The sequence below is a fragment of the Suricata suricatta genome, chromosome 10 (assembly GCF_006229205.1).
Source record: "Suricata suricatta isolate VVHF042 chromosome 10, meerkat_22Aug2017_6uvM2_HiC, whole genome shotgun sequence".
NCBI lineage: Eukaryota > Metazoa > Chordata > Mammalia > Carnivora > Herpestidae > Suricata > Suricata suricatta.
In genome coordinates, this window is record NC_043709.1 from 72,134,178 (window position 1) to 72,144,858 (window position 10,681).

The window sequence follows — 10,681 nt, forward strand, 5'->3', positions numbered from 1 at the left end:
AAGAAACTGACTCAGCGCGCTCGGCGGCCTCCCAGGCCCGGAGCCCGGCGGCCGCGGCGGAGGAGGGGGCGCGGTCTGCAGGCCGGCGGGCCACCGGCCCGACCCGAAGCCTGAGCTCCTCCCGCCCCTCGCAGGGTCTGGAAACTAGGAGAAAGGAAAGATGAAAGCCTCCGCCTATCTCCAGATCTAAGAATAGAAATCTGGGCGTTGGGAAAGGAGGACACCGCCCAGTTGGCCCCTTTAGGAAAACATGTTCTTAAGAGTTCCCCCTATAGGGAGATGAGTAATTCTCCCCCCTTCCCCCCACCCAGGATGGAGAGAGATTTTTTGCAATCAAAATGTGGCCAGCTAAAGGCTTTTTAATACAGTGGCTGTAGCTTTTTGTAGGGAAGGAAATAATCACCACCCCCCCCCTTAGTTATCTAAAGTTCTGCTGGCCAAAAGTCCCTAAAATTAACTTTTGAGTTTGCACTCCGTAGGGTCTTGATAATCTGGGCACACCAAGGAGTAATCAGTCCTCAGCGCTATTAAAACTAAACAGAAACACTGGGGAAATGAAATGAAAATATAGAAGAAAACCAGAAAGGGTGAAAGATACAATCCTAAACATTGTTCTGTTGGTACTTAAAATTACTTGTAAGTGTGTATAACCCTAAAGTAAAAATATATATATATACCAAAGTACAGTTTTTCAGGAAAAGAAATCTAGGCAAGAGATAGTGTCGTGTCGACAAGGCTAGACACAGATGATATACTGCCTTCAGATCATCTATCCTGAGAGTCACTTATAAAAGTTAGCCCTGCAGTTTTAGATGGTTTGTTTTTGTTTTTACTGTGGTTGCCTTATCCTGATGACAGTTCTCAAATGGGTAAGAGGACTACTTATCTTTCTTGGATTAATGAGGACATTAGAGTTGATAAGATAAGACTTGTAAGAGTCCACAGATAGGAAGCTGAAAGCCATGACCTAAACCCAGGTAGATCTAATGCCAAGCTGAATCAGGTTCTTTACACTCTACGCCTTTAATCAAAATGAGCCAGGCTTCCTAATACATTAGTAAATTTGCAAGTTCTAATTCAATCTCGATATTGCGAATATGCTTTGTTGTTGTAAAAACTTTTTTATCTTTTACAGACACATGCTAAAATTTACAGTTCAAATGAGAGAATGGCTAGGATTTGCTTCAGAGTAATCCAGTGGTGGAGAAAGAGGTGAAATAGATGGAGGTAGAGATGAAATAAAACCAACTTTTGAATTGATAGTTGCTGAACATAGGTTACGGGTTCATGTGGCCTATGGGACTATATATCTCTTAAATTTTCCATAATGAAAACAAAACAAAAAATTTTCATCCTTGTCTTTATCATACCTCCAGCATATCCTTTTCTAATTAGTTTCTGAACTTGTTTTAACTTCTGACTAACCAATCAATATCCCCAAACATTCCTAAGAATTCTCCCTTCCATGCCTTCCTTCCCTTTCCTCTGCATCCATTTCTCCTCCCCAGTCTACTGGATGTTTTTTTGCAAAAAATCAAAATCTACCTCCCTTACAAAGAAAAATAAATCTAGAAGGTGTTTCCTCTTGTCCTTAATTCTCTCAGCCACCTCTTACCTACTGAATACTGTCTGTTGGATAGGTAATACAGAAACATGAATTCCCTGTTACAAGCATTCTGTGGTGCAAGCATTCTTTTTTTTTTTTAATGTTTATTTATGTTTTGAGAGAGAGAGAGTGAACATGAGTGGGGGAAGGGCAGAGAGCGAAGGAGACACAGAATCTGAAGCAGGCTCTAGTCTGCACAGAGCCGGACACGGGGCTCAAACTCGCAGACCACAGGATCTTGACCTGAGCTAAAGTCTGATGCTTAACCCACTGAGCCACCCAGGTGCCCCTAGTGCAAGCATTCTTACTGCAGTGGTCAGGTAGAGTATCTTCTTCACTTTCAAAAATGTTAAATTGACTAACTGAAATCCCAACACATATTAACTCTGCAGATAGTTAACAAGACGGAAAAGGAAGGCCACAGGCAAAAATTCACGACAGAGGTGTGTTCAGTGGAGAATAAAATGGTGCTAGAACACTTGGCTAACTTCCTGGGGAGAAAAAATAAAATACATTGCTAGCTACAGCAAACACCAAAACAAATTCCACATGGATAAAAATGTTAAATGAAAATTATTTTAAAGAGAAAATATAGATAATAGTTATTTAATAAAAATTTTATGGGGAGACATAAAAAAACTAAGAAAAAACCCAGAAGGTTAGTATAGGTGACTCCTTAAGAATGTAAATTTTATTTATTTTTTATTTTTTTATGTTTTATTTAGTTTTTGAGAGAGAGAGAGACAGTGAGAGCAGGGGAGGGACAGAGAGAAGGGGAGAGACAGAATCCTAAAACAGGCTCCAGGCTCTGAGCTAGCTATAAAAGCATAGAGCCCAAAGCGGGGCTCAAACCCACAAACCATGAGATCATGATCTGAGCCAAAGTCTGACGCTCAACCAACTGAGCCACCCAGGTACCCCAAGAACTTAAACTTTCTACAGTCAAGAAAAAAATAGGAGTAAAAAGCAAAGGATAAACTTTAAAAAAAAAAAAGTCAATACATGTGGCAAAAAACAATTAGACTTAATCTTTTAAAAGTTCTTACAAATCACTTGGGGGGGGGGTCAGTGGGAGAAAGACACTCCACAGATACCCCAGGAGGAAAATGGGTTAAAGTTCTGAACATGAATGGACAATAAGAAAACAATGTTCATAATACAAAAATTGTATTCCTCAACATTGGTAACACACAATTATACAATATAATTTTCTGTGTATGTGTGTACAATAACAATAATGAGAAAGAAAGAGAACACTTGAGAATAGATTTAACCATATTTTTAAAATCTTTATGAAGAAATTATTAAACTATGTTAAAATGCATTTACAAGGCATAAATAAATGGATAGGCCATATCAATTAATGAGAGAATCAAATATCAAAAAGATGGCAGTTCTCCAGAAAATAATAAAAACAATGCAAATCTAATGAAAATCTCAGCAAAAAAATTTTTATAGATTTCAATAAGAATGAAGGGTCTAGAATAGTCAAGACACTTTGAAGAAGGACAAAGTGGGAGAATTGCCTGATTAAACATTGAGTCAGGACCTCCATTGCCTTTTGTTAATTTTCCAGAGGAAGAAAAAGTACCCGCAGTGTCTTCCTCTATTAGAGATGTCTCCCATTCCAGGCAGACACAGCCCTATGCTAAGGTGCACAAAGCAGGAATTGGGTTTCAGACTGAACCCACCCCTTGAGCCTGGTGCCCTTATGCTGGGCATAACTCTACAACATGTGAAGCAGTGTTGAATCTTATGATGGTCTAGGAATTAATTGGCATATTAATAGCACAGCTATACAAAATGGCCAATGAAAGAGCGTAAAAATCCAGAAACACACCTTTACATATATGGAAATTACTTGAAGCTAAAGTTGCATTGTGGATCAGTGGGAAGAGAATGCACTATCTGATAAATGAATCTGAGACCACTAGTTGTAGAAAAAATATCAAATCATAGCTCTTCCTCACACCATATTAAAATTGATTTCATGTGGACTGAACTTTTTTTTATATTTTTATTTTTTGAGAGAGAGAGTGTACACATGTGTGCAAGTACAAGTGGGGGAGGGGCAGAGGGAAGGGAAAAAATGGAGGGAGAGAATCCTGAGCAGGCTCCATGCTTAGTGTGGAGTCCAATGTGGGGCTCCATCTTACAACTATGAAGTCATGACCTGAGCTGAAATCAAGAACTTAACCGACTAAGCCACCCAGGCACCCCTGGATAGAACATTATTATATGAAAAATGAAGCTAAATGCTTTGGGGGAAAATGACTATTTTATGACCTTAAGGTAGTAAAAGACAAGATGTAATTATCACTGCCCATAAAGGCAAAGGTAGTTAAATTCAGATATATTAAAAATTTTTAAATGGCCTATGAAAGACTTGATCAACAATGTTAAAAGATGACCAAAGGCGAGAAGATTTTTGCAATGCCTATAATCAACAAACCACTAATAAGAGTATCTAAAAATAATTATCACAAATCATAAAGGAAAAGATAGTCTAGGTTTTATATGAACAAAAGATATAAAAGGCAGTGTACAGAAGAGAAAATGCCACTAATCGTATCAAAAGATGCTCAACCCCACTAGTAATCACAAAAGTACATATTAAAGCCATAATGAGATACCATTTCACACCTTTCAGATTAACCAAAAATTTGAAGTTTTTTAATAACAGTGATTAGGTGGAATGTGGAGCGACTAGAATACTCATACAGAACTGGTAGGAGTATAAATCAGGACAATAACTCTGGAAACCAATATGGCGATATCCTGTAAAGCTGAAGATGTGAGCATCCTATGACCCAGCACCTCCTCTCCACGGTTATCCCATGGACACTCACATATGCACAAGAAAAATTGTATAAAAATGTACAGTGCAGGGGCGCCTGGGTGGCTTAGTTGTTCAAGTGTCTGACTTCAGTTAAGGGCATGATCTTGCAGTCCCTGAGTTCGAGCCCCACACTGGGCTCTGTCTGTGTTGACAGCTCTGAACCTGGAGCCTGCTTCAGATTCTCTCTCTCTGTCCCTCCCCAGCTTACACTCTTTCTCTGTCTCTGTCTCTGTCTCTGTCTCTCTCTCTCTCAAAAATAAATAAATGATTAAAAATTAAAAAAAAAAAGAAAAGACTTTAAAAAATGCTCCCTGCAAAATTTTTTGCTTATGATGAAAATGAAAGCCATTTGAATGTCCATCCACACTTAAACTGCATATATTCATATAATGGATTTATATAAATCTGTGAAAATTATTGAACTAGAACTCCATGTATCAACATAACTAAATAGCAAAAAATATAACAGTAGGCTTTTATAAAAGTTACAGTAGAATACATATTTCTATGATGATATCAATACCCTAATGTTATAAAGCATGCAGGGTTGCATATACTATAGGGATATATATACATATGTAGTAACAGTACAAAAATTATACATGGGAATAATACATTCTAGCTAGTGATTATCTCTGGGGAGAGGAAGGTAGAAACACCTTGAAAAAGAATTGGAAGCTACAATTACATCTGTAACTTTTTTCCTTAAGCTTAGTATTGGGTACATGAATGTTTATTATATTATTATCTATACTCTATATTTATAACTTATTTCATAATAAAAATAATGAGATATATGTGCAACTTCACTGGTGCTCAATGTAATAAATAAAGCAACAAACTAATTTCTTTTTCTCACCAAATTAACTAAGAAGAGTACACATAACTCATGTATAACAGTGGTTCTTGTTAAGATGATAGAATTACAAGAGATTTTTATGGTATTTATATTTTCTGTGTTTTTCAAATTCTTCACAGTAAATATGTATTATAACAAGAAACAAGGCAAACTAATTTACAAAATACAATTTTTTACCTTACAAGTAGAAAACGTATTTGGAGACTATGACTTACCACACTGATAACTATAAGGCAAAGCATTTTATACGGCACGAGCCAAACAGGAAAATTCAAACGAAAGTCCAGTGGACTCATTGGCTCTGTGCTGTAATTCAAAAGTCTAGGTAGCCCACAGATGATGACCCAAGTAATGTAGCCTAATTCCCAGAAACCCTTCATGGATGCTGTACATTCCGCAGAACATCTCGGGTTTTGTTCTATACCCACACTCCAACGAAACAGCCTCTGGCACAGAACAACCATTCCGTGAGTTTCTGGTACTTGGGTGAATAACTGAATGGATGGCAATGGCAGACCAGAGGGGTAAAAGATCTTCCCAGAGTCACCACTAAAAGGCAGAGCTGAACTGTGTGAACTCGAGTCCTTAGACTCTCAGTCCAGACTTGTTCCATCACTTTGTTTTTCTTAGGTGTGTTTCATTAAACCAGAGAGAGGCTATCTAATCACTGAGCCCGTGCTTATCCTTTATCATCTGTGCCTTATTTATACAGAATGCAACTTTCTTTTTTGGTTTCTGAACTACAGATGAAAATTACAGCTGCACTTATAATGTGATATTCTCCTATCAGTTGAAATAATCTCTCATTAAAGTTAAGTCTGATTTACTCTGAGATTATAACAGCAGAGTATCTATAGTCTTCACGCTTGGTTTGCTCAGGAAAGCAGTCTCCCAAATTTATATGCTATTATCATATCCTTGTTTAAAATTTTTAGAAATACATATTTATATTAAAATAAATAATATTTTAATTATTTCAATTATTTAATTATTTAATATTTATTATTTGATTATTTAATTATTTAATTTTAATTATTTAATTATTTTAATTATTTAATATTTTAAATAGCATAAAAAACTAATCCAATATCTATTTCACCCACAATAGATCATTGACCATACGATGCTGGACACTTTACAAGTGATCAAAAATATTTTGGGGATTAAATATAAATTCTTGCTCATGGTACTTAACCTCTGCTTGTAAAATAATATTAAGAATAAAAATAATGAAATGATTAATCTTTATTATTACATTTTTTATAGAAAAAAAGTGACTGGAAATTTCATTTTAGGAAATGTTTGTTTTTACAACCTGATAAATGAATGGTATCTTTAGAAAATAGTTTCATGGGGCACCTGGGTGGCTCAGTCAGTTGAGTGTCCAACTTGGGCTCAGGTCGTGATGTTGAGGTTCGGGGGTACATTGGGCTCTGTGCTGACAGCTTGGAGCCTGGAGACTGCTTGCGATTCTGTGTCTTCTTCTCTCTCTGCCCCTCCCCCGGTCTCTCTCTCTCTCTCTCTCTCTCTCTCTCTCTCTCTCTCTCTCTCTCTCAAAAATAAATAAACATTTAAAAAAAATTTTTTAAAGAACATAGTTTCATATCCCTAGCAGAGGTAGTATAATATAAAGGCACATATATACTGGAGATCCAAATGAAGAGATATATATTAATCTTATCTTCCACCACTAGTACTAGTTTCTGGAAAATTTAAATGACTATCCTAAGTGGGTAATTGTTTTTTTTAAATAGACTTCATGATCAGTACCGAGCCCAACATGGGGCTTAGAACTCACAACCCTGAGATAAAAACCTGAGCTGAGACCAAGAGTCAGACGCTTAACCAACTGAGCTACTCAAGTGCCCCTAAGTGGATAGTTTTATTTCTATCTGTTGTAAGAAGGATACCTATTTCTATACTATATAAAATTTATTATTGTCAAATTAGTTTGCAGTAATTTTTTGAGATTAACAAGTTGGCAAATTTGGACCATAAACAGAAAATATTCCAGGATATTCAGTCACTAAATCACCAACTACAGTAGGCCGCCTTAATCTGCAGTTTCTCCTTCTGCAGTTTCAGTTACCTGTGAGCAACTGGGGACCAGAAGCAGATGATCCTCTTTTTGAGGAATCTTGGGAAGGTCAACAGCAGCCTAAGCCTACCATGCCTGGGTCTCTCACTGCACTTCATCTAGCCCATGGGCATTTTATCTTCGCACATTAGCACAAGAAGACCGTTGAATACAGAACAATAAGATATTTTGAGAGAGACCACATTCACATAATCTTTATCACAGAATATTGTCATAATTGTTCTTTTATTATAGATAGTATCTAATTTCTTACTGTACCTAATTTATAAATTAAACTTTAGATAGGTAGGTATGTATGTATAGGAGAAAGCATACCTCAGAAGTATTGCAGGTTCAGTTCCAGACTATTACAGTAAAGTGAATATTGCAATGAAGTGAGTCAAACTAATATTTTTGTTTCCCAGTGCATATAAAATGTATGTTTATAATATACTGCAGTCTATTAAGTGTGCAACAGCATAATGTCTAAAAAATGTACATTCCTTAATTTAAAAATACTTTATTGCTAAAATAGGTTTACCATCATCTGAGCTTCCAGCAAGTCATAATCACAGATCACCATAACAAATGTAATAATAATGAAAAAGTTTAAAATGTTGGAGAATTATCCAGAAGTGACATAGAGACATGAAATGAGCAAATGCTGTTGGGGAAATGGTGCTGATGGACTTATCTTTGCAGGTTAGCCAAAAACCTTCAATTGGGGGGGCGGGGGATGTAGTATCTGTGAAGCACAATAAAACAAGGTATGCCTGTATAGAGGGTTTGGTATTATTTGAGGTTTTATCCATTCAGTGAGAGTCTTGGAACATATCCCCTGCAGGTAAGAGAGTACTGCTGTATTGTATACCTACTGAGTTTGGGCTCTGCTTTGTGTATTAGGGACTGAAAAGACACAATCCCTATAGTAGCTCACAGTCTAGCAAGATCAATTTTCAAACAATTGTGAAGCAATACAACACAGTAATTATTCTAATGGAGGAAAGGAAAGACCTGAGACTGTTTATCAAAAGTCTGAGGCTTGAAGGAATCACCACGCATTAAAGAGAGGAAGAGAGGGGACCATGGAATGTGAGGAGTGAAAGAGGAAGAAATGGCCCAGGGGGTACAGTGAGGGAGTGAAAGAAAAAATAGGGGAGAATGGAGGAAAGTAAGTACAAGGGGAAGTGTTTACAAGTAAGGTCAAGAGCAGGAAAGACTTAAAAGTACCCTTTGAATTGGGCAACACTGGAGAACAATTCTTTACAGTGGTGAGGTCTAAAGCTCAATTGCAGAGGTGGGAATGCATGAGTGTTTAACAAGTGGCGTTAGTCTTCAAGGGTCATTTGGATATTAATGAACTGATATTTTTCACGTCACATGTGCCTGTAAGACAACTCTGAGTCTATTTCTTGCCTCTGATCATCTCTGCAGTACAGTGTTATCTTTTCCCCTAAATTAGCTTTTCTTTCCATTTACATGTAAAAATCCTGCTTAAAAAAACATACTAAGTTACCACCACCAGTTGGCAAATGTATTTGTTTTATTGTGAACCAAAAAGAGAACCAAAAGATAAAAATGTTGATACAGTCCCTTTCACCACAGGGGCATGTTGTTACTGGCACCCAGAACATGGGAATCATAGTGGGGAGCTTCCAACCCCCATAAGAACTTGGGGGAAAATAAGGCACAAAATCCAAAAAACAGAAGAGACCAAAATAATACATGGAAGTCATTCAGAGACATACCTTCACCCAGATTAGCAACACTACATTTACCTAATGAAATATATTAATATATCTAAAGAACAAATGCATTGATCTGAAAGGTATTGGAGGTCAACCAAGGAATTACAGGCAAAGAACAAAACAGGCAAACTTAGTGTTCATCCAAGAGAAGTCATTGTTAAGATAAACACTGATAGAAAAGTGAAGCAAAAGCAGACTGCACTGTTGGAAACCACGTCTTGACCATTAGCTATTGGACCCTCTGATGAAGCTATGCCATTACCAAGATGAAGGCAGAAAGGAAGGAACATAGGAATAAATGAATGAATTCAACAGTTGTTTAGGGAGTATCTGTTATGTGCTAGGCACTGGGATATAAAAGTAAATATAGAGTTTACAATCTAAGGATGTTACAGTGCTGAGTAGTAAGTACTGTAATGAGGGATGAGAGAAGGACAAACAAACCCCCAAGAGCTGTGAAGCTGAGATGGCCTCAGGGGTGTTCTGAGTTGAAATAATGAAACCAAGTCTTTATTACTCCATGTGGACCAGTCATTAGATAGAGGCAATTTTTATAATGGAGAGTGCCAACCTTGTGTGAGAGAATTCTCTTCAGCTGAAGTAATTCTGAGAAAGGACCACAGCTGAGGGCTGTCTGCTAACAAAAGTTCCCACTGCTGCCAGAATAAAGCTTTCCAGTCCTCAAGGAGGCAGATCTAGTAGTTTAATTACAGCATGATTGCAAGAGTGATGGGAGGTCAATCTGGGAAGGTGAACCAAGTCAGGGACTTTGGACGTTACCTAAGAACCACAGAGTGGGTACTGCAGAGTTTTACTTAAAATAGTGATGTGCAAAGATTTGTGTTTTCAAGTGATCACTATGGTAGGGGTATTGTTTGAGGGTGGAAAAGAGATTGAAGGATCAAACTGGCGGAAGGAGGCTTGTGAAGGACTACAGGAGAGCGATTACAGTAGCCTGAATTAGGCCATGGCAGTAAGGATGGAGTTGATGAAGGATGGATGGATGGATGGATTTAATTGATTTATAAGAAATTTGGGTCACAGAGTAGATTGAATTTGGATATTAATTTCATGTAAAGATACAAAAAAGGAAATATGAAACTTACCAATTAAGTGAGGGCACTGGGGGTACTGGGGTGGCTCAGTCAGTTGAGTGTCCAACTTTAGCTCAGCTTATGTTCTCGCAGTTGCTGAGTTCGAGCCCCACATCAGACTCTGTACTGACAGCTCAGAGCCTGGAGCCTGCTTCGGATTCTGTGTCTCCCTCTCTATACCCCTCCTCCACTCATGCTCTGTCTTTCTCTCTCTCAAAAATAAATAAACGTTAATTTCTTTTAAGTGAAAGCAAAAACCACCAGATATGGAGCAAGGCCTAGCGGGGAGGGGAAGGAAGGCAGAAACATGTTCAGTTTTAGAATCATAGATGTTGCATGTCTGTAACAACACACAAATGGTAAGTGGTTGTACCTATAGGTCAGAAGCTAAGAGGAAAAGGTGGGCTATAAATAATAGTGGGCTTAAAAATAATAAATGACCCATAGCAAAAACGGAA